At 40.9% G+C, this 23099-nt stretch overlaps 1 protein-coding gene across 3 annotated transcripts in view; it reads right to left on the bottom strand.

The window, feature by feature from the left end:
* The window catches only part of LOC122549349 (syntabulin-like), a 104100-nt gene extending 81655 nt beyond the window's left edge, over positions 1-22445 (bottom strand). For 2 of the 3 annotated variants that reach the window (XM_043689011.1, XM_043689015.1), the window contains exon 1: positions 21632-22005. The gene's annotated coding sequence lies outside the window, so the exon portion shown is untranslated. Of the gene's footprint in view, positions 1-21631; positions 22006-22300 lie in introns of those variants that run through there. The other variant, XM_043689013.1, reaches the window with a different exon arrangement.
* Positions 22446-23099: the final 654 nt, after the last annotated feature.

Raw genomic sequence — 23099 nt, 5'->3', positions numbered from 1 at the left:
GGAATTGGTCCTCCTGGGAGCAGATGCGGCGAAGGCGAAGGAATTGGGAATATGGGATGGCGTTTTTACAGGGGGCAGGATGGGAGGAGGTGTAATCTAGGTAGCTGTGGGAGTCGGTCAGTTTATAGTAAATGTCTGTGTTGAGTCAGTCGTTCGAGATAGGAATGGAGAGGTCTCAGAAGGGGAGGGAGGAGTCTGAGACGGTCCAGGTAAATTTGAGGTCGGGATGTAAAGTGGATGAACTGTTCAACCTCCTCGTGGGAGCACGAGGTAGTGCCGGATACAGTCATCGGTGTAGCAGAGGAAAAGGTGGGGGGTGGTGTCAGTGTAGCTGCGGAAGATGGACTGTTCCACATATCCGATGAAGAGGCAGGCATAGCTGGGGCCCATGCGGGTGCCCATGGCTACTCCTTTGGTTTGGAGGAAGTGGGAGGATTGGAAAGAGAAGTTGTTCAGAGTGAGGACCAGTTCAGTCAATCGAAGGAGGATGTCAGTGGAAGGGTACTGGTTGGGGCGGCAGGAAAGGAAGAAGCGGAGGGCTTTGAGGCCTTTGTGATGGGGGATGGAGGTGTATAGGGACTGCATGGAGCCTTGGACGGAGGGAGGGGAGTGGTGTGGGCGCAGGTTTTGCACTTGCTGCAGTGGCAGGAAAAGGTGCCAGGAGTGGGGTGTGGACTGGTGGGAGGTGTGGACTTGACAAGGGAGTTGCGGAGTGAATGGTCTTTTCGGAGCACTGATAGGGTTGGGGAGGGAAATATATCTCTGGTGATGGGGTTCCTTTGGAGGTAGCAGAAGTGGTGGAGGACGATGCTTTGTATGCAGAGGTTGGTGGGGTAGAAGGTGAGAACAGAGCGAGGTCGCACAAGAGTTGTCTTATAGGGAATCCAGATGAGGATGTTGAGGTTGCCTACACAAAGGATAATGGGCATACACACATGATACCTTGTGCATGTTGCGCAAAGTCTATGGTCACTGTCAATAAACATAAATTACTCCAGCACTGGTTTGGCACAGAATTTGGAGTCTATCCTTTCCAAGGTGGAAGTGATAGCCAACATCATTCAGCTCACATGTGGATCAACCTGTAGAATCCCTACAGTGTGGAAACAGACCATTCAGCCCAACAAGTCCACACCGACTCTCTGAACAGCATCTCACCCAGACTTCCCCCGTAACCCTGTATTTCCCATGGTTAATCCACCTAACCTACACACCCCGGGTCGTAATGGGCAATTTAGCATGGCCAATTCACCTATCCTGCACATCTTTGGATTGTGGGAGGAAATTGGAGCACCTGCAGAAACCCACGCAGGCGCGGGGAGAATGTGCAAACCCCACACAGACAGTCACCCGAAACTGGAATTAAATCCAGGTCCCTGCTAACCACTGAGCCACTGTGCCACCCTATGGTATAGCATGTAATGGATGATGTCTGAGCTTCCAAGCCAACTTCAGCAGCAGTGACTCAACATATGACTGCTGTAGTGTAAGCTCAGACTGAAGCAATTCAAGTATAGCTTGCTTCCATACAAGCTCAGACAGCAGCCATTACAGCTGTGGATATTAATGTAGATAGTGGGCTGCAGGCTCTCAGAACAGTCCAAAAGTTTGTACGAACCTTTGCTTGGATTTTTGAGGTGCTGCCTACAGCCCAAATCTGCTATCTTCTCTCAGGATGACATGATTCATGATCCCACTCTGCCACCCAACCAATGGCCTCATTTTGCCCCTCAGGCAACCAGGCCTAAGATAACTCAGTCAGAAAGAAAGCCTGCTCATGCTAAGGACGCTCAAGGTCATCTGCTAAAGCCAGCTACAGGTTCTCTCACTGGATGTCAGGAGACATCAGGCACCAATGCTGCGATCAGTGGGTTAGCGCTGTGGAGAAGCAAAGGCACATAGAAGACAGGCACAAAGAGACTGCTCCAGGGTGACTGGTTGATATTTGTATGGTATATTGACATTTGATTTATAATACTTGTCTGTTTATTTTGCTTTGGTTCTTATGTTATAACTGCAGTCAAGTAGACAGCTTAATGGTTAGAACTAGAGGGAAGGCATGGTATGGAACAGTTGATGCTGAGATATGGGGTTACATTCACTAGTCAAAGATAACCCCAGTCAGAAATGAAGTGTATTAATTGTGTCCTCCGTTCCACGTTCTCAACTGATCACTGTAATGCGGTGGCTATGGCATCATGATGCCAAGGTTGTACAGGACGAAGCAAATCAGAATCAGAGTAAGAGACAAAGTAATAAAGTCTACATTGAGGTTACTGTGCATGCATCTGAATACATGGAATGTGATAAATAAAGATTAGATTGCTGCATGGAGATATTTTATTTAAGTGATAATGGAGATCTGGCACAAAAAAGGCTAGGACAAAGTCCTAAATATTCCTGGATGCAAGATGTTCAAGAAAGATAGGGATTAAATATCAGCAGGAAAGGTGACAGTTTTGTTGAAGGTAAGTATTACGCTGCTGGAGAGACAGGATGTACCGGAGGGAGAGAATCCATTTGATTTGAGCTAAAAAAAAGTTCAGGTAACGTTACATTATTCGGTGAATTCTACAGAGCACCAAATAGTGGGAAAAAATTCAAGAAACAAATTTGCAGAGAAGCGCAAGAATATAGATTAATTATACAGAGTGACATAGATATCCTAATGTAAACTGGATTAGTATGTAAAGGGCAGAGAACTCCGTGATTAAATTCAGGAGAATTTTCTACATCTGATGTTTCCAGTTCAGTAAGAAAGGAGCCACTGCTGGATCTGCTTCATGGGAATGATGTGGACCAGATGGATCAAGAGTCAGTCAGGGATCATTTCAGGATAATGATCATTATAATTATGCATTCTATTCTATTTTTATATTTATATCATAAATTCATATGTCTTCATTGATGTTGGTACCTCCCTATATAAACCTACCATCCTGTAATTACACCCTCTTGGCAATGGTTACTCTGCAATAGTTTGATGTGAGAGCATGTAATTATAGCATGACAAGTTTACATGGACAGTTTCCATTTTAAATGTGGATAAATACATTTATCATGTTAAAAGTTGACATGAATGAATAGCAGGGTTATAATTACAAGAGAAAGAAACAGTGAAAGTGGGAGTTAAAATAAAGAGCACAGTCATACTTAAAAAAAACAAACACCAGGAGCAACACATAATGAACTGTGCACAATGACAGTAAACTCTTGTTCAATAACGACTGTGCTCTATCATAGTATTCTCTCCAGTTACCTGCAGTTACCTGGGCTCCTTAAAGGCTCATAATGATTTGGCTAATGATGAGAGATTGAGTAGACTGGGAATACACTCTGGAATTTAAAAGAATGAGGGGGGATCTTATAGAAACATATAAAATTATGAAGGGAATAGATAAGGTAGAAGCAAGCAAAGTCTTATGAGGAAAGGCTGAGGGACTTGAGGCTGTTTTCGTTGGAGAAAAGAAGGTTGAGAGGTGACTTAATAGAGACATATAAGATAATCAGAGGGTTAGATAGGGTGGACAGGGAGATGGTGATGGCGAGCACGAGGGGAATAGCTTTAAATTGAGGGGTGATAGATGTAGGACAGATGTCAGAGGTAGTTTCTTTACTCAGAGAGTAGTAAGGGTATGGAATGCTTTGCCTACAAAGGTAGTAGATTCGCCAACTTTAAGTACATTTAAGTCGTCATTGGACAAGCATATGGACGTACATGGAATAGTGTAGGTTAGATGGGCTTCAGAGAGGGTCGAAGGGCCTGTACTGCGCTGTAATGTTCTATGTTCTATGTAAGGAGGTTGCTTCCACTGGCGGGTGAAACTAGAACTAGGGGACATAGCCTCAAAATAAGGGGGAGCAAATTTAGGACTGAGTTGAGGAGGAACTTCTTCACCCAAAGGGTTGTGAATTCTCTACCCAATGAAGAAGTTGAGGCTACTTTGTTGCATGTTTTTAAGACAAAGGTAGACAGATATTTGAACAGTAAAGTATTAAGTCTTATGGTGAGAGGAGATAAGTGGAGATGAGTCCATGAAAAGATTAGCCATGATCTTATTGAACGGCAGAACAGGCTCAAAGGGCCAGATGGCCTACTCCTATACTCCTGCTCCTAGTTTGTATGTTCTCATAATAAATGCAAACGGGAGAGAGCTCTTATATTAGCCTGCTTCTGGCCACAAACTCCAAGACCACATAGTGACAATCGACAATACATCCCTTAGCTCAGTTGCAGAATTCTGATATCTCGGAAGCATCCTTTCCAATAAAGGCAGGTTAAGTGATGGGACCATCTATCTCCTGACAAAAACAAACTCAGCATTTGGCAGCCTTAGCCACAGGCTTTGAAGAGAGTGTGCATCTGACTCAAAAAGATCTTTGTTTATGAGGTTCTCATGCTTGTGAGGCATGGACAATTCAACAATCCGAAATATTTCACCTTCACCATTTCAGATCCATCCACAACATCAGGTGGTAGGATAATGTTCTTGCAAAGTATTCCACAGGTGGTATTGATCACAATTATCAGAACTCAGCTTTGCTACATTGGCTATGCGGTTTGCTGAGAGGACTGATGTTTACAAACTTAATATTCCATCTCTAAACGAGTAAGGGAACCTGGACTGGAGAATGTCCCAAACTTTGATACAAAATGTTCTGAAAGGCGATTCTGGTACTGTTAAGAGCCAACATAACATTTGAGGCACCATCAAACCAAATGATGAACTGGTTTCCTTGCTGAACACCAATGCCCTTGAAGCAAGAAGAGAATCCATTACCACAAGCAGTATTAAAGAAACCACAAGCACCAAGACAATGAAATTCTCAATGATCAGACCCAGAGCTTAGAAAAGCATGCAGAGCTTCATAATGGGGTGATTGAGTTGGGGAGACAACTCACAATGGCTGCTGCGTGGCTGCTAGCCTGGACCTTGCTAACAGGTGGAGATGGTGGCTGACAGTACTGGGCTGAAGTATTGTTTGGCCCTCATGGGTTCCTTCAAAGAAGGAAGCAGTGTTCATTGGTGGCCTCACAGATGGTAGGATCAGAAACAGTACAGCTAGGAGGAACAGGCTGTGACATAGCGAGAAACAGCAGAGACACTGTGGCCACAGCAAAGGATTTTGCTGCTGGTGTGGGGCCACGTTGATTGTGTGGAATGGTCTCAAGTTGAGACGTGAGATTTCCTAAAGATCAACCAATATACCTTGCCACTTGCAACTTGAAGAGTCTGATTCTTCAATCCAAACTTCTTTAATTGGTGACAGCATTATTCTTCACATTTCTAAATCCTTGAATGGCAAAAGACAAAAGCCAAGCTTTCTCAAAACTGTTTAGATCAGGAGTGAGCTTTCAATGGCTTTTCATTATTTTGGAGTGTTCAGTGCTGGGTACCCATTGTGAAATGCTAACTTCCTTAAGATAAGCTTTTTCACCGAAGTATTTATATGTTTGGTGCCAGTGGAATAAAAGATTACCCCTCTGGAACTTTCACACATTCTGCATCCTTATATCCTGCACCCTAGCTTTGACACTGGAAATGAATAGGTTATTTTCCCTCTCTAAAAGCATTGTGGGGTCAATGTACAGCTCAAGAATTGCAGCGGTTCAAGATGTTCGCTCACCACCACCTTCTTGAGGGCAACTAGAGATTGGCAATAAATGCTGGCCCAGCCAGCAACACACAGGTACTAGAAGTGAGTGAAAAAAAAAATTGTAGTGTCATTGCTTGGGTGGTATTTCCATTAAACCAATAAAGTGGAGGTCACAGCTGACAGACACAAGCCACAAATTAAAATAAAATGCAAGAATTAAGCTATGTTTGCATTTGCTCTTTAACATCAACCGTGGTGGGCGGCACGGTGGCACAGTGGTTAGCACTGCTGCCTCACAGCGCCAGAGACCCGGGTTCAATTCCCGCCTCAGGCGACTGACTGTGTGGAGTTTGCACGTTCTCCCCGTGTCTGCGTGGGTTTCCTTCGGGTGCTCCGGTTTCCTCCCACAGTCCAAAGATGTGCAGGTCAGGTGAATTGGCCATGTTAAATTGCCTGTAGTGTTAGGTAAGGGGTAAATGTAGAGGTATGGGTGGGTTGCGCTTCGGCAGGTCGGTGTGGACTTGTTTCCACAGGCCAAAGGGCCTGTTTCCACACTGTAATGTAATCTAAAATCTAATCTAAAAATCAATCTACTCAACTGATTATAGGCCCCGCATCACACATTGCTTCAGAGCATTACAAGTCATTGAAGAAAATTATGATTTAATGTCTCATACACGTAAGTGAAAGGAAAATACTGGTGGTTTCTATTAATACAATTAGATTATGGAGTAAAATTGAATTATAAATTCCTGAAGAAAAAATTTACATAGGTCACTTAATTAAAATATAGAAAATGCTATTTTGATTCTCAACATGATTTAAAATTAAACTGAGACCTCTTCTGCCTTCAAAGAGCTGGATTATTCTCTCAGATGACAATACCTATCCTAGGATAAAATCATTGAAGCAATATATCTGGTTATCAATTCATTGTGATGGAGCATTGTTATATACAAAATAGCTGCCTCACATCCATGCATTCCAACAATGGGTACACTTCAAAAGTAGTTAATTGGCTTTGATCTTTCCTGGAGACATCCTAAGATTATTTTATTTTAGCGATGTGAGCTCTCACTTATACTGAACCTAAGGAGAGATAATTTTATTGTCCTGCTTGAACCAAACTGGATTTCAATGTCCACACCCTTTCACCAAGACTATTTACTTTCACTTGTGGAACATTGGTTGTCTCCACCTTTATCTCACCACCATGTCGGTTGTAAACTGAATCCATGTCTCCACTGCCTTCAGACTCAATATCTCAAGATCTATGCTCCAAAGCCATCAAAACGTCTGATATACATGCTGCAGTTGTCCTTCCTTAACACAATTCCATTAGCTTACAGCCTACAATACTGTAAATGCCTCATCAATGTCCTTGTTTGCAAAGAAATTTGTAAATACCTTTATCAACTAACACCACATCTAACATTCCCCTTTCCATATTTCCTATGTAACGTCCTTTGGTCTTCCAGCTCTGCTTGCTGGTACATTCTCGGCTCGCTCTGTTTAATCACCAACAGGAGAGTTTAAACTTTGAAAAACCTCTTTAAAACCTGCATACTTTGTTCCTACTTCTTAAAAGACACCTTCAACCAATCTTTTCTCCTAACCCTTCTACTGTTGTTTAATTTATCCTCTGCAAAGTAACTTGGAATATTCATTACCTTAAAGATTTATATGAATGCAAACTGAATTTTCCAGAAAGCATCCTGTTGTGTTTCAGCTACATTATTTTTATTTGAATCATTGTCCTGGATTTTACTGATGCTTGGTAGGGAGGCTGGGAGATGGGGGTAAAGTAAAATTGTAGGGAGCTGTACTGAAACAGTTCCTTGATGAGTTCTTGTCAGTCATACATTCTACCAGTGACTTGACTGGAGACAGAAAGGCTGCTGACCAAAGAAGATAATTCTGCTACTAAGGGGCAGAATTAGGGGCCATTTTATGGTGCATTCAGCATTTTGCTGTGGGCAGTTTACACTTAACCTCCCAGCTGCAGCTCAGGGAATAAGGATATATGAGACAAAAAAAAAATTGCAGATGCTGGAATCCAAGGTCGACAAGCAGGAGACTGGAAGAACACAGCAAGCCAGGCAGCATCAGGAAGTGAAGTCACCATTTTGGGTGTAACTCTTCTTCAGGAATTCCCCAGTGCAGAAGAAGGGTTATATTTTAAATGTCAACTTCTCCACCTCCTAATGCTGCCTGCTATGCTATGTTCTTCCAGCCTCCTGCTTGTCTACATTCAATAAGACAGGCCAAATTGCCTCCTTCTGCACTGCCGCAGCTCCATGATCCTGTGAAATCATGGCTGATCTGTTTCTGTCTCAAATCTCACTTTCCCATCCAGTTCGGAAATCCTTAACAAGATTTCCGAACTGCTTAACAAGAATCTATCTAGCTTTGTCATAAAAATATTCAAATATCTCACATCCATCAGCTTCTGAGTCAGAGAGTTCCAAAAATGCACCACACTCCAGGAGAAAGAAATTGCCTCATTTCAGTCCTAAAATGACAACCTCTAATTTTCAAACAGAGTACTTTAGTTTTAGGCACACCCACAACAGAAAACATTGCTTACTCATTCAACTTGTCAAGACCACTCAGGACCTTATACATTTCAATCAAGTCACCCCTCACTCTTCTAAAATAAACCCTGCCTTTAACTAATGTTTTAGTCATAGAGTCACACAGCACGGAAACAGACACTTCGGTCCAACTCATCCATGCTGAACAAGTTTCCCAAATGAAACTAGTCCGACTTGCCTGTGTTTGGCCCACGTCCCTCTAAACCTTTCCTTTTCATGGACTTGTCCAAATGTTTTTTAAATGTTGTAGCTCTATTCGCATTCATTACTTCCTCTGGCAGTTCATTACACATACAAACCACCCTCTGTTTGAACATGTTGCTCCTCAGGTCATTTTTAAATTTTTCTCCTCTCACCTTAAAATTATGCCCTCTAGTTTTGAACATCCCCCCCACCTTTGGGGAAAAATATTTGCTATTCACATTTTCTATGCCCCTCAGGACTTTATACATCTCCATAAGGTCACCCCTCAATCTCCTATACTCCAGTGAAAGAAGTCCCAGCTTAACTTGCCTATCCTTATAACTCAAACCCAACAGTCCCGGTAATGTCCTTGCAAATCTTTTCTGTACCCTCTTGAATTTAATACTACATTTCTTATAGCAGGTGACCTGAACTGTACACTGTATTCCAAAATTGACCTCACCAATGTCCTGTACAACTGCAATATTTCATTCCAATTCCTATACCCAATGGTCTGAGCAATGAATGCAAGTGTGCTAAGCTCCTTCTTTACCAGCTGTCTGCCTGTAATGCAATCTTCAACGAAATATGCACCTGAATCCCTAGATCTCTCTGTTTTACAACACTCCCCAGATCCTACCATTTAAGTCCTGCCCTTGTTTGCCTTATCAAAATGCAACATTTCGATTTATCCAAACTAACTCCATCTGCCACTCCTCAGCCTATTGGCCCAATTGATCGAGCTTCCTTTGTAAACTTAGATTAACTTTGTTGAAACTTTATTGCTGGAACAGCACAGCAGGTCAGGCAGCATCCAGGGAACAGGAGATTCGACGTTTCGGGCACAGGCCCTTCTTCCTATACCATTGGGTATAGGAATTGGAATGAAATATTGCAGTTGTACAGGACATTGGTGAGGTCAATTTTGGAATACTGTGTACAGTAGATTAACTTCCTGACTGTTAAACTTCCTATCTTCTGATCCAAATCATGTGCATAAATGACAAACAAAAGTGGATCCAGCACTGTTCGGTGAAGAACACTGCTGGTCAAACACATCCATTCCAAAAAACAACCCTCCACCACCACTCACTGTCTCGTATTGTCAAGCTAATTTTGTATCAAATTGGCAAGCTCTCCCTGGCTTCCATTTGATCTAACTTTACTAACCAGTCTATCATACAGAACCTTGGCAAAGGCATTACTAAAGTTCATGTAGACAATGTCTACCACTGTACCCTCATCGATATTCTTGGTCATCTCCTTAAAAAAATCTTAGTCAAGTTTCTGAGACATAATTTCCTACACACAAAGCTATGCTGCCTATCCTTAATCAGCCCTTGTTTCTCCAAATTCTGTCTCTCAGAATCCCCTCCAACAACTTACCAGCACTGACCTCAGACTCACCTGTCAATAGTTCCCAGGCTTCTCCTTGCAACCTTCCTTAATTTACTCATTTCAGGTATCATCTCCTCTGAGCTATCTTTGTGGAGTTTATATAATAAGATCAAAACTACGCACTCTATTCGAGATGTGACCTCGCCAAAGCCCTGTATAGCTGAAGCACAACATCTTTGCTTTTATATTAAAACAAATAATTGTAGATGCTGGAAATTGGAAATAAAAACAGAAAATGCTGCAGAAACTCAGTAGGCCTAACAGCATCTGTAGAGAAAGAAACAAATTTAATATTTTGAATCTATTCTGAAGTAGAGTTACTGGATCTGAAACTTTAACTGTGTTTTTTCTCCATAGTTGCTGCCAGAACTGTTGAGTTTCTCCAGCAATTTCTATCCTTGCCTTTATGTTTAGTCAATCTTGTAATAAATGATAGCATCTCATTAGTCTTCCTGAACACATTCTATAGCTGCGTATTAACTTTTTGTGACTCATGCACGAGAAACCCTAGATTCCTTTGCATCTCAGAATTCTGCAGTCATTATCTGTTTAAGGATAACTTTTTTAAAATTCTTCCTGCCAAAAAGAACATTTTCCCATGTCGTACTTCATCTGCCAGATTCCTGTCTTCTCCTTCAATCGATCTACTTCTGTCTGCAAACTTCTTATGTCTTCTTCACATCATGTCCTCCTATCCATTTTGGTGCCTTCTGCAAATTTACCTACTGTACTTTTTCTCCCCTCATCTATGTCATTGATGTAAGTTATAAGAAGCTAATATCACAGCCCAGATCCCTGAAGGACTCCACTTGCCACATTTTGCTAACCAGACAAAATCCATTTATGCATGTTCTATTTTCTCCCAGTCAGCCAATCTTCTATCTGTGTTAAAAGCACAAGTGTTCGCTACAAGTTTTCACTTCCCACAATTATCTTTGATGTGACACTTTTCAAATGAATCCATGTACAGTCTGTCTACAGACTCCCCTTGATCCATAACATTTTTTACATTATCAAAGAAGTCTAATGAATTGGTTCACCCCTTTCCCATACAGACTATTCCGATTATCTTGATTTTCTCTGAGACCGTAGCTATAACCTCTCTAAATCATTGATTCTAACACCTTTCCTGTGACAGATGTTGGCTAAATGGTCTATGTTCCTATTTTCTGCCTCCCTCACATTTTGAAGAGAGGTATTATATTTGCTATTTTCCAGTCTGATTGACACTTTCAGCATCCAAAGAATGATGGAAAATTAACAGAAATCTATCTACTACCTCATTAGTTACCTCTTTTAACATCTTCCAGGATGAAGTCCATCTAGATCTGGAGGCTTGTCAACCACAATGCCATTAGTTTGCTTGGTACCTCTTCCCTGGCAATTGTAATTTAACTGAGTTTCTCTCTTCTCTTCACCTCCTGTTTTATAGCTAATACTGGGGTGCTTTTTGCACTCTCTATAGTGAGGACAGAAGCACAATACTTGTTCATTTCACATTCCATTTCAATATTCTCCTATTAACTATTAAATCCCAATGTCACTCTTGAACAGACCATCACTCATTTTACTTATTATTTTCCTTTTTAAAGACCAGTAGAAACTCTCGCTATCTGTTTTTTACATTTTGAGGTAGCTTGTCTCATATTCTAACTTTTTCCTCCATCCTCTGCTTTTCTTTATATTTTTATCAATCATCTGATCGGCCATTCATCTTTGCCCAATGATACGTTTCTTCCTTCAATTTGATGGTGGGTTTAGTAATTTAGTAATTTTCTTGATGTAGGAATGCAGCTATTCCAAGTGTTCTGAAATATCCCCGTAAGTCTGATATTGTTTCCACATTGATCTATCCCTAGCCTAATATTTCAGTACTTTCTGGTTAGCTCAATTTTCATGCCCACATAGTTGCTTGCCCTTATTTAAGTTTGCAAAGCTACGCTTAAACTCGCTCATCTCCCTTTCAACCTGGATTTGGCATTCAATCACCATGGCCTTAATATTTTCCCCAGAGTGATTTTCACTCCAGCATTCAACTCTCTCATAATTTGATATCTTGTCCTTGCCTACTTGCAGTAGGATCCAAGTCTTCAGCTTGTCTCAGCAATAATCATCACTCTAGCAGCACTGCTCAGCTTCTGCCTGTCTGATTTGGTTGGTAGTAAGTGGAGGAGGGCTCTAACAAACATAGAGAATCGTGGAGAAATTCAGCATGTCTGGCAGCATCTGGAGAGCGATAAACAGAATTTATGCTTTGAGCCCAGTACAACTCTTTGGATCACCCTGCATTCTGAAGTAAAGTCATACTGAAGTCAAAATGTTAACAGTCTTTTTCCATCAATGCTGCTTAACCAGCTGAGTTTCTCTTGCAATCTCTGTGTTTGCTTCAGATTTTCAGTATCCACAGTATTTTGCTTTTATTTTAGGGTAAGCTGTTCTGATGATTAATTTTGGTGATTTATTTTCCAGCAAAATTTGTAGCTTAAAATCTCTTTGTATATTAAATTAACTTGAACAGGATAATGTTAACTTTGGGACATTGTGACAGCAAACTAAATAAAATGGAGTTCAAACTAAGAAGCAGGAAGTGAGGCAAAATTCCAAAATAGTTATCACAAGTGTAGAAGTTTGACATTTGGAGCAGAACGCAGATCTGTTTCTCTTCTGTCTCAGTTATTAATATGGAAATTTCAGTGCAGGAAGAGCAGGCATTTCCAATAGCCACACCATAATATGCTGTGAGTGAGTCAGATTGTATTGAGGCTACACTTGGAGGTTTGCCCAACTCATGCTTGTTTGGCCAAGCAGTTTGCAGAAGCATTCATCTTTTCAAGGGCCCTCTTTGCATTTTTAATCTTGTCCCGTAAAAGACTTTGACTCTCTTCTTGGAGTAGAATTGAAACAGCGTGGAGAACTGGCATGGAGTTAGGGAGAGGAAAGCTGGAGGAAGAAGCTGCACCCAGCCTCACTTCTGCCAGTGTAATTAGTTTAACAGTGTTGTTGAAAACTATAAATAATAATAATCTGAAATGGCAAGAATGAAAACATACAAATATTTTTTCATTGGAGACTGGAAAAGTATTAATTTCATGCAATAACGTTATTCAAATTAAGAGTCATAGCGTCATACAGCATGGAAACAGACCCTTCTGCCCAACTAGTCCATGTGCTTTAAGAATATATAAGCTATCCACAGCTTTATGCATTTGAAATACCTAAATGCTGTTGTTAGGTTGCAAACTTTTAAAATTTACTAACTTGCAAAATACTTAATGAGAAAAGTTTTCCTTTTGAATAAATTTGAAAAGTTATACTTTACAAAATGGTATTTTTTTAAAACATAAATTTTCGGCAATCTCACCTCAATACATTTTTGTTTTGAAATAAAGTTCTAGATAGTTGTGTCAACATATTGAATGCTCAGTATGAAAGGTATTTCACAATTGAGTTATATAATACTTCTCTGACACATGAAAACATATTGATTGGAAAACACCTGCATAATCTTATTTTCACCTGCTATTTGAATATTATTCAAAAAGCACAAAGAGCATTTAAATATTTACACCACTGGTACTTTCCACATGCATTTCCTCTGTGCACATGCTGTAAAATCATACAACACTGAATGGGTCAGAATTCAATCATGCTATAATAAATCTTATTTTTTGTAAATATTTGAACAGAATTAAAATGAACCTAGTATATAAATTGTGTCATGATTCCTGGTCTTCAACGCTAATCTGTATACTTACCCAATTAATAGTGATAAGGTATGGAACTGTTAAAATATTAGTATTTATATTGCTGGTATGGTAAGCATTCAACACAACTTACAATGATAATCAGAATCAACTGGAGTTTAGCTATAAAAGGAACATGTTGAAATGAAAAATCATTTTTTTCTATTTTCAATGAAAAATCCAATTTATTTTTGGATATAATATAGTTTCCATAAAACAAAGCTAGGAAATAATCAAATCAAATTTGTTTAAAGAATTATACATTTTTACTGTTCCACTTATAAAATATGATTACACGTTTTAGAATTATTATGACCTGCCTTATACACACACTAATTTGCTGCAATTTTTAGACATTAGAAGATTTGTAAATGCCTTAGTATTGGATGGTAAAGACAAGATACGAAGTAACAATGATGTGAATTTTGCATTCAATGGAGACAGAAAGGTACCCACCATTCATCCCACAGGCAACTGCCCAAGAACATTTGAACAGTGTTTGTTTCAGTGTGGGGGTCTCTACAGGTTATCTGTGGGTAAGGCATAGAGCCATGAGGTTTTTTCAATGAAATAAAATTGAAAACTGCTCCTGCAGAGTTCAGTATTCTCATCAGTGAACAAAACAGTTAGGAATCTAGAGTTATAAGGACAAGGCAAGATCAACCATGATCATATTGAATGATGGAGCAGACTCAATGGGCTGAATAGCCTAGAATCATTGATTCATACAGTACAGCAAAGATGGGCCACTTGGCCCATCAAGGCTATACTGACAAAACCCAACAACCTGAGCTTATCCAGCCTCTCTTCATAGATAAAATACTCCATTCTGGTGAATGTCCTGTGCATCCCTCCAGTGCAATCACATCCTTCCTGTACAGCGGTGACCAGAATTGTACACAATACTTCAACTTGACCTTCTTCTCCTCCTATTTTATGTGGTTTTATCATCACCTGTCCCTGTATTCAAGAATGTCATCTATTTAGATTTGACGATTTCTGTCAAGTGTCTTTATGTGATGATACAGGATGATTTTTGACCTGTGTCTCTTTGGGCACGTGGGCAAGAAGTTTAATCCGCTAGTGTGATCTGAATTGTTTAATTTTCAATTTTTCTCTGCTGTCATTCTGTTTAATTATTGAAATATTACGAATCAAAGCACAATAGAGCTTATTGGATACGTTGTCCACATTTCGAATTACTGAAGCATGCTCCTCACTGTCATTAAATCAATGCTGTTACAGGTCAAAGAGAGCTTCAGCGTGTCTTTATAGTGTTTCATTTGTCCTCCCTTGGAACATTAGTCATTTGAGAGAACAGGAATTGGTAGAGGACATTCTTTTTCGACTATCTGAACAGAGTCATCAAAAGTTGATTTTGTAGAAATTTTGCCTGAATACTCGGGGAGTTGCCTTCAAGAAGGTCCTCCTAATGAATTGGGAAAATTCAGCAGATGTATTGCTGGTGAAATTTCTTTAGCACTTTTGTCTCACTGATGCACACTTCAAATCTTACCTTAATACATAACTGTGTTGATGGACATTTACTCTGTACACTATTTTGTTGACTTGTGGAGGTGTTTATTATCACTCACTGCTGTAGCTTGCGGAAAGTTGAGTTGCTACAGCTGATCTGGTGTTAGATCTCTATGCCACCGGTAGTCTATTGAAAGATGAAACACTAAAGTATGGGAAATGTTCAACATATTGCAGAGTCTCTCCTTCAACATATATTGGCGGTGAAATATTGAGCAGACCAAGTGCAAGTTGAAAAAGGAGTTTTGTTTTAGCAGCATTCGAGGACCTGCCATTTTATTGGATGCAAAATTGACAAGATTGCGAGTGGCTTGCAAATCTGGTGCAGACTGGACAACAGCATTGCATTGTGGTCATCTGCAAACTGTACATTGTGTATGGTTATGATAGCCAGTTTAGTTTTGGCACAGAATCAACTAAGGTTAAAGGGATTTCCAACAAAGCAATATTTAATACTGGCAGTAGAGGGCATTTGACATTTATTTATGTGAATAGCCACGGTCAGATAGACTATGAAGAGTACAGGAACTTCCAAAAACACAGGTTTGCTTGACCCTAAACAAAATTTGAATTTACCTGTTTCGGATCTCCCAATCAAATTAATTGCAATTGTATCATCATGATTCAAATTCAAGATTGGGACGTTGCTTCTTGGACTCCAAATGACTTCATCTTATTAGCTATTGTGTATCTGATTCTATTTTAATCTTGTATCTGATAGCTCTATCACACCTTCACTTGGTAACTTTGGTAATAGTTGTACAATAAACTAATCACTGACTTTGTTTAAAACTAAAGCATTCCTGTTAGCTAATTCTTTAAACTTGGAACATTAAAGAAAACTAAAAGGGGGGATAAATGATTTATATCTATTGCATTTCATTGACCATACACTGTAAATGCCTAGTGGTCTCAATTATCTTGATGGGGGTCCTAACCATTTAGTAGGTAGTTGGTTAGCTCATTGACTGGATGGCTGGTTTGCGATATAGAATAATGCTAACAGCATGTGTTAACTCCTGCACTGGTGAAGTTTATCATTACGGTCTCTCCCTCTCAACCTGTCCTGTCACCTTAATTGCAGAGACAACCATTACCGGTTGTCTCTCTCTAACACCAGTGCGGGACTAGGATAATATGGTTACCTTACCTAACAATTCCAGGGAATCACTTGGGTAAGTAGCCTGCATCTTAGCTGAAGTCTCAATACTGCAGATCAGTGTAAGAAGCAGTTTAATGAGGGATCCCAAAGAACACAAATCAGCACTTGGGAAATGTAAGTTTCTGAGGCAAATACAGTGCACGTGAGTGCATCTGGACTTCCTCAGGGATTAGATGCAAACTAGCAATGTACATTCAGTGCACTGCTACTCCCTATGTTGTAGAGGTACTGGTGTTGGACTGGGGTGGACAAAGTTAAAAACCAAAAGTGAGGACTGCAGATGCTGGAAACCAGAGTTTAGATCAGAGTGGTGCTGGAAAAGCACAGCAGGTCAGGCAGCATCCGAGGAGCAGGAAAATCGACATTTCGAGCAAAAGCTCTTCATGATGGAGCAGTGCTCTGAAAGCTTGTACTTCCAAGTAAACCTGTTGGACTATAACCTGGTGTTACGTGATTTTTAACTCCCTCTATTTGAAGATTTGGCTCATGGTGTTCTCCCACTCTGGCCTCTTGTCTTTAATACTGTGTCACAGAGCACCTGTAATGTCTACGCCTTGAACTCCTTCTCCTTTCTATCTTTTTTTTAGATTATATTAGATTCGCTATAGTGTGGAAACAGGCCCTTCGGCCCAACAAGTCTACACCGCCCCTCTGACGAGAAACCCACCCAAAACCATTCCCCTATCCAATATTTACCCCTGACTAATGTACCTAACACTGTGGGCAATTTAGCATGGCCAATTCCCCTGACCTGCACATCTTTGGATTGTGGGAGGAAACCAGAGCACCCGGAGGAAACCCTTGCAGACACAGGGAGAATGTGCAAACTCCACACAGACAGGTGGGAATCGAACCCAGGACCCTGGTGCTGCGAGGCAGCAGTACTAACCACTGAGCCACCATGCCGCCCTTCTTTCCTCTTTTAAGCTTATTTTTATATCCTAGCACTTAAGCTTTTAATGATCCATTGAAGTGAAACTCATTGCAATGGTTTGAAATATTACACAGCTGTAAAGCATGCAGTTTACTGTATGAAACGTGGTATTTAACTGTCTTATATCAGTGCAGTTACTGTTGGAAGTGGTCGCAAAATCACTTAAAAATAGCAAGTGCTCAGAATTTTAAAGGTCATAGATTGGGGACGAGAGTGTTTATTCCTGTTTTCAAAAGGTCTCCTAAGATATACTTGGGAGCATCAAAATGTAAATCTGCATATTAAAAGATGATCTTTGTTATGTTCATTTCAGAGGTTTCCAGCTATGGAGAGGCTGGGTAAGGCATGATATAATCAGGGAGTATCAAAATTGTTTCAATCAAATGAACAGCATTTGAATGCCCTTAAAAATGTATAATAGAAGCAGAGTACAGAAAAGGACCTACAAAAGGATCAAAACAAAGGGAAAAAAAATGTACATTCTAAATGAAAGTTATGCTTCCCAAAACAAAACTTGCTGCTTGAATATTACTGATCCACCCTATCTTTCTTGCTCATTTCCCCATGATCATGTTTCTTCTTATCCCTCATTTGCTGGTCAAATCTTGCCAATTTTAGATTTGATTACTTACAGTGTGGAAACAGGCCCTTCGGCCCAACAAGTCCAGACCAACCCTCCGAAGAGCAACCCACCCAGACCCATTCCCCTACATTTACTCCTTCACCTAACACTACACATTTTTGTGTAGCATGGCCAATTCACCTAACCTGCACATTTTTGCACTGTGGGAGGAAACCGGAGCAAACCCACGCAGACACGGGGAGAACATGCAAACTCCACACAGACAGTTGCCTGAGGTGGGAATTGAACCCAGGTCTCTAGCACTGTGAGGCAGCAGTGCTAGAGACTATGCCACCGTGCCACCCATTTTTTCTTATGTTGACTACCCCAATTAGATTAGAATTTTCTATGTAGACTCATTTTCATCTTCTCTATTAAAGCAAGAGAACGAGGAGGTGCTATCAGGGAGTAGGGCAATTTCATCACTGTCCTTGTGATTCTGATCTGTTGCCTGTCGTTAGAATTTTGAGCGACAAGGGAATAGTTCAGTAGAGTAAGAAAAAACATTTAGAAGTAACATTGGTCGCCTCAACAAATCATATAGATGCTTCTCATCTTTCTTTTAGCTGTTTTTAAAAAAAAATATGGAAATTGCACAATGTTTTAATATAAAGTACATTCCAAGGAACAAAATAATGCCAGTAGAATAAGTCCACAAGCTACATGCCTCTCTCTGTCTATATATATAAATATATATATATAATATATATATAGTTTTTTAAAATGAATATGTTTGAACAGCTGGGCAATTACATGAGTTAGACACCAAAATTTCATAACCTTGTTCTGAATTCAATATACAACCAAAAATTATGGCATTCATGTTTCCACTTTCTGCTATATTTAAGGATCATGTACAATATTATTCTGGGCAGTCTGAATCTAGTTACCAATGTTCATGGCTCCATAACAGAAATTTGGCACTACATTAGAAATCTCATTCAAATAGGCCAGAGAATACATGGAAGGAATGAAAAATGGAAAATATGATTCTGCTACAGCAATGAGTTGAGGCGTTCTAAGGTTGAGACTGAAGCATACGGGCAGGGAAATTTAGAGACTGCTTGACGCATGAGGTTGTTATAGGATGCAGTCCATGAACAGTATGTCAACTCCCAAGACTACCATCCTCCAGCATGACTTCCAGAAACGTGAAAAAACTTCAACAATGCAGTAATCATAAATCTAATGAATTTACTGAACTACCCTTAATTAATGATCTACAAAGATGAGAATGATTTTCAAAGAGACAATTTATATTTACAGTGACAAACTAAAGCTTCTAATCATGCATGCTGCTTAATCAGCAAGTTTAAATTTGTAGCTTTATGAATCATTACTTGTATACTTCCTAATAAGTGATAAATATTTGATGTGTACTCTCTCTTCAAAGCATTTAGTTAATATTGTCTGCTTTAGTTTTGCATCTGCTTATCAAGTCCCAATTACCAGCACGTCTCCAATTCTAAATTGTAAGCTTTTTAAATATTATCATTATCAATGTACTCCACAGATTGAACTGTATAATAACTTATGAAAAAAAAAACTGAAATAGAGTACTTTTTGCATTGTAGTACCTGGTAGCATCATGAGTGGCTCAACAGCAGCACTACTGATTGAGCTGGTTGGCTCCAAAAGGTCATAGCTGCCAGGGTGGGTTTGCGGCAATGGGTGAGGGAACCAACAAGAGAGAAAGACATACTTGACTTCATCCTTATTAACCTGCCAGCTGCAGATACATCTGTCCATGACAGTATCGATAAGAGTGACCATTGCACAGTTCTTGTAGAGTCAAAGTCCCACCTTCACATTAAGAATGCCCTCCATTGTGTTGTGTTGCACTATCACCCCTTGTGCTAAATGAGATAGACTTAGAACAGGAAAAACTGATGACTGAGGATGTGAGAGATAGAGTCGAAAAGTGTGGGGCTGGAAAAGCACAGCAGGTCAGACAGCATCTGAGGAACAGGAGAGTTGATGTTTCAGGCATAAGAAGGGCTAATGCCCCAAACATCGACTCTCCTGCTCCTTGGCTGCTGCCTGATCTGCTGTGCTTTTCCAGTGTCACACTTTTAGACTTAGAACAGATCTAGCATCTCAATACTGGGCATGCATGAGGTGCTATGGGCCATCAACAGCAGCAGAATTGTATTCCAGCATGTTCTGCAAACTCATGGCCTGCATATACTATTCTTAACAATTACCACCAAGCCAGGGGATCAATCCTGGTTCAATGGACAGTGCAGAAGGGCATGCCAGGGGGACAAGCACCAGGCATAGGTAAAATGAGATGTCAACCTCGTGAAGCTACCAAGCAGGACTACTTGCATTCCAAACAGCATTAGCTGTGGCGACTCACTCACCTCCTGACTCCCCAATGCCTGTCCACCAGCTACAAGACACAAACCAGGAGTCTGAAAGAATACTCCCCACTTGCCTGGATGAGGGCAGCTCCAACAACACTCAAGAAGCTTGACACCACCCAAGACAAAGCAGCCCACCTGATTGGCACCATATCCACAAGCATCCACTCCCTCCGCCACTGACACTCAGTAACAGCAGAGCTCACCATCTCCAGGATTCACTGCAGAAAGTCAGCAAAACAGCGCCTTCCAAACCCACAACCGCTTCCACCCAGAAGAACATGGGCAGCAGAGACATGGGAACACCACCTCCTGCAAGTCCTCTTCCTAGCTACTCACCATCCTGACTTGGAAAGGTGTTCCTTCACTAGGGTTTGATCAAAATCCTGGAATTCCTTTCCACAGGGACTGCAGCAGTTGAAGAAGGTAACTCCCTACCAGCTTCTCAAGGGCAGCCTGGAATGGACTATGAATGTTGGCCAGCTAGCGACACCCACCAGAAAGAAAATCGATTGTCACATTGCACTAGAATCTGGATATTCCAGGTAGTATACGAAATCCAATAATTGTATTAATGATTTAAAAAAAACAATTATAACTCTGTTAGACTGACTGGATGAATGTATTCTGCTTCTAGCAGCTACTGAGATCAACTCGAAAAGCTGCTTGGGCACACTGATTCCAAGACAGAAGGTTTCGCAGCGCGATTTTGGAAACAGACATGTCCCCAAACCTCAAAACGCCTTTCGACGGGAATTATCATTCCTAGATTGTTAGAGAACATTGTCCCTCCGTGCTGCCTATTAACATTGAGGCAGTTAGGCATGACAATTGGTGTAAAAGCTAACAAGTCCTGACCTTCGCCAACAAACTGTTATCCCCAGAATATGTATTGAATATATATATAGCACACTTAGCCCACCCTCTACCTTGACATTTGAAACAAAAAAAAACTCGCTGATACAACACATATTGAGGCAACATTAATATCGAACAAGTGATCTGTCATTAGAACTGGCATTCGCCTCCAGCACATTTGGAACAAATTTATGTTTTACTTTGGACAGCAGCTCTTGCTAAACCTTCTCAGGAGAGCGATAACCAGGATTATAACGCTGTGATAAATCAGTTACTATACCGTGAATTTCGAGAAGGGAAACTCAAGTGTAAAATCTTCAATGAGGACTCTATTCCTGCCAAACCTCAGTCATTCCTCACTCTCCCTCCGGATAGGGGTGACAGAGGGTGGTAGGATTCCAGCAGCCTCGTTATTGACAAACAAAACGAACGGCATTTATTGTACAGCAGAGCATCACAACTTGTGTAAACAGCCCATTGAAAACAAACAAACAAAATACAAACCCGCTGCTCGGCCATACCTTTCCACAATAAATAAAAGGTGTTGCAAAGCAGTTATGACCCAGATTTAATTTTTTTTTTTACCGAGGAACCCGATTTGCACAATATGAGGGGGATGATTAGGAAATAAAGGACTTACCTTCGACACCAGCTGAGGAAGAAATCCTTCCCTGTGCCTCCAAAATTACTGAATTCTACAGGAGGTAGCGGGGGGAACAAAATGGAAACAAAAACACCAGGAGCAAATCACAAAGCCAAAAAAAAAATGAAGTTCGGCCAGTATTAAGGTGAAAAGTCTGTTTTGAAGCGAGAGAGAGAGAGAGCAATAAGGAGAGAGAGAGAGCGAGAGGGATGCAGTGAGTGAACTCGCTGCGGAGGGGAGGAGCGACCAGCTGATGATGGGATGTGACAGTCTCCAAAATAATCATCCAGGAAGCGGCCGAAACTGCTTGTTCCTAACGTACAAGCAAACCACGACCTTCTGCTGCGAGCAAATGTGCTGACTGCAGGGGCTTCAGAGACGTAAGGAGCTGGGGAGGGAAGATGATGCTTAGATAAACCTGTCTGTCAGCTTGATTCACTTCAGAAAGCCCAAACATCAGGAGAGCCCCTCAGGGAACAGCAGAGAGCTGCAGCGCACAGCGAGCTAAGTATTCTGTCTCAAATACTACGTTTTTACAAACAGAAAAAGGATAAATGTATTTCCCCTCATTGAAAATAAATCAGCGACCTGGCGCCGCTCTCCCCTCCGTTTGTGAGCCAAATGCACATGGGCTGTGTCCAAATCTTTCCAGATCTCTGCTCCTACCTGGAATGAAATCGACAGGAAGATGGAAATGACGAAGCAGCATTCTCCCAGAGCTTAAACATTCTGAAAGCTGAAACATAAGAACATGCTGCAATTGCTCAGCCGGCTGGGTAGTGCCTGTGGATGAAGCGAAATGATCCAAGATTGCTGTTTCGGTTCGGGCCAGGACGTGTTGGAATATTCACGGGCTGTGGGTTATAGACTTCTTCCTCAACTCTCAGCTCTAATTGCGCACGGAAATGCTCGGAATAGAACTTAACATAACGTGGCAAGGTCAAGATGGCATCTGGGAGCTTGTTGAAACATGAGATATGACAGTCACTTGGCATTCGAGAATAGAGAAAACACAACTCAAATTGCAAGAAATTGGGTGCATCAGAGGCAAGTTATGTAAAGAAAGAGTAAGACGTTCTTCTGCAGCTACTTGTTATATATGAACTTAGTGCATTATTTAATAGACAAGCCTATTGAATCCTCAGTCGGAAGGAAAGTGCCTGGAAGGTATGAAATGCTAGCGGAGCTACTCAAGTAGGGAAAACCCTGTCCCTAGTTGCACCTTGACAATTTCCTCCTCCTCCAAGAGTTGGTTCCATAGGATATGGATAACACAAACATCATCAAAGGCAATTCAATGGATGCAACAGATCTTGGGGCATCTCATTCTCAGCATCTCTGCGAAGGCCTTTGTCAGAGTCATTCCAATGAGGCACAATTCATGAGCCAACAAAATATACCCAAAGGCTTCAGAACAGATACATCCACAGTCGACGTGAACATCTCTCTCTCTGTCAGCTTCAAG

Source organism: Chiloscyllium plagiosum, chromosome 4 (genome assembly GCF_004010195.1).
Source record: "Chiloscyllium plagiosum isolate BGI_BamShark_2017 chromosome 4, ASM401019v2, whole genome shotgun sequence".
In the NCBI taxonomy this organism is placed as follows: Eukaryota; Metazoa; Chordata; class Chondrichthyes; order Orectolobiformes; family Hemiscylliidae; genus Chiloscyllium; species Chiloscyllium plagiosum.
The sequence above is the reverse complement of the archived record's forward strand: the minus strand, read 5'-3'. Positions and strand labels throughout refer to the sequence as shown.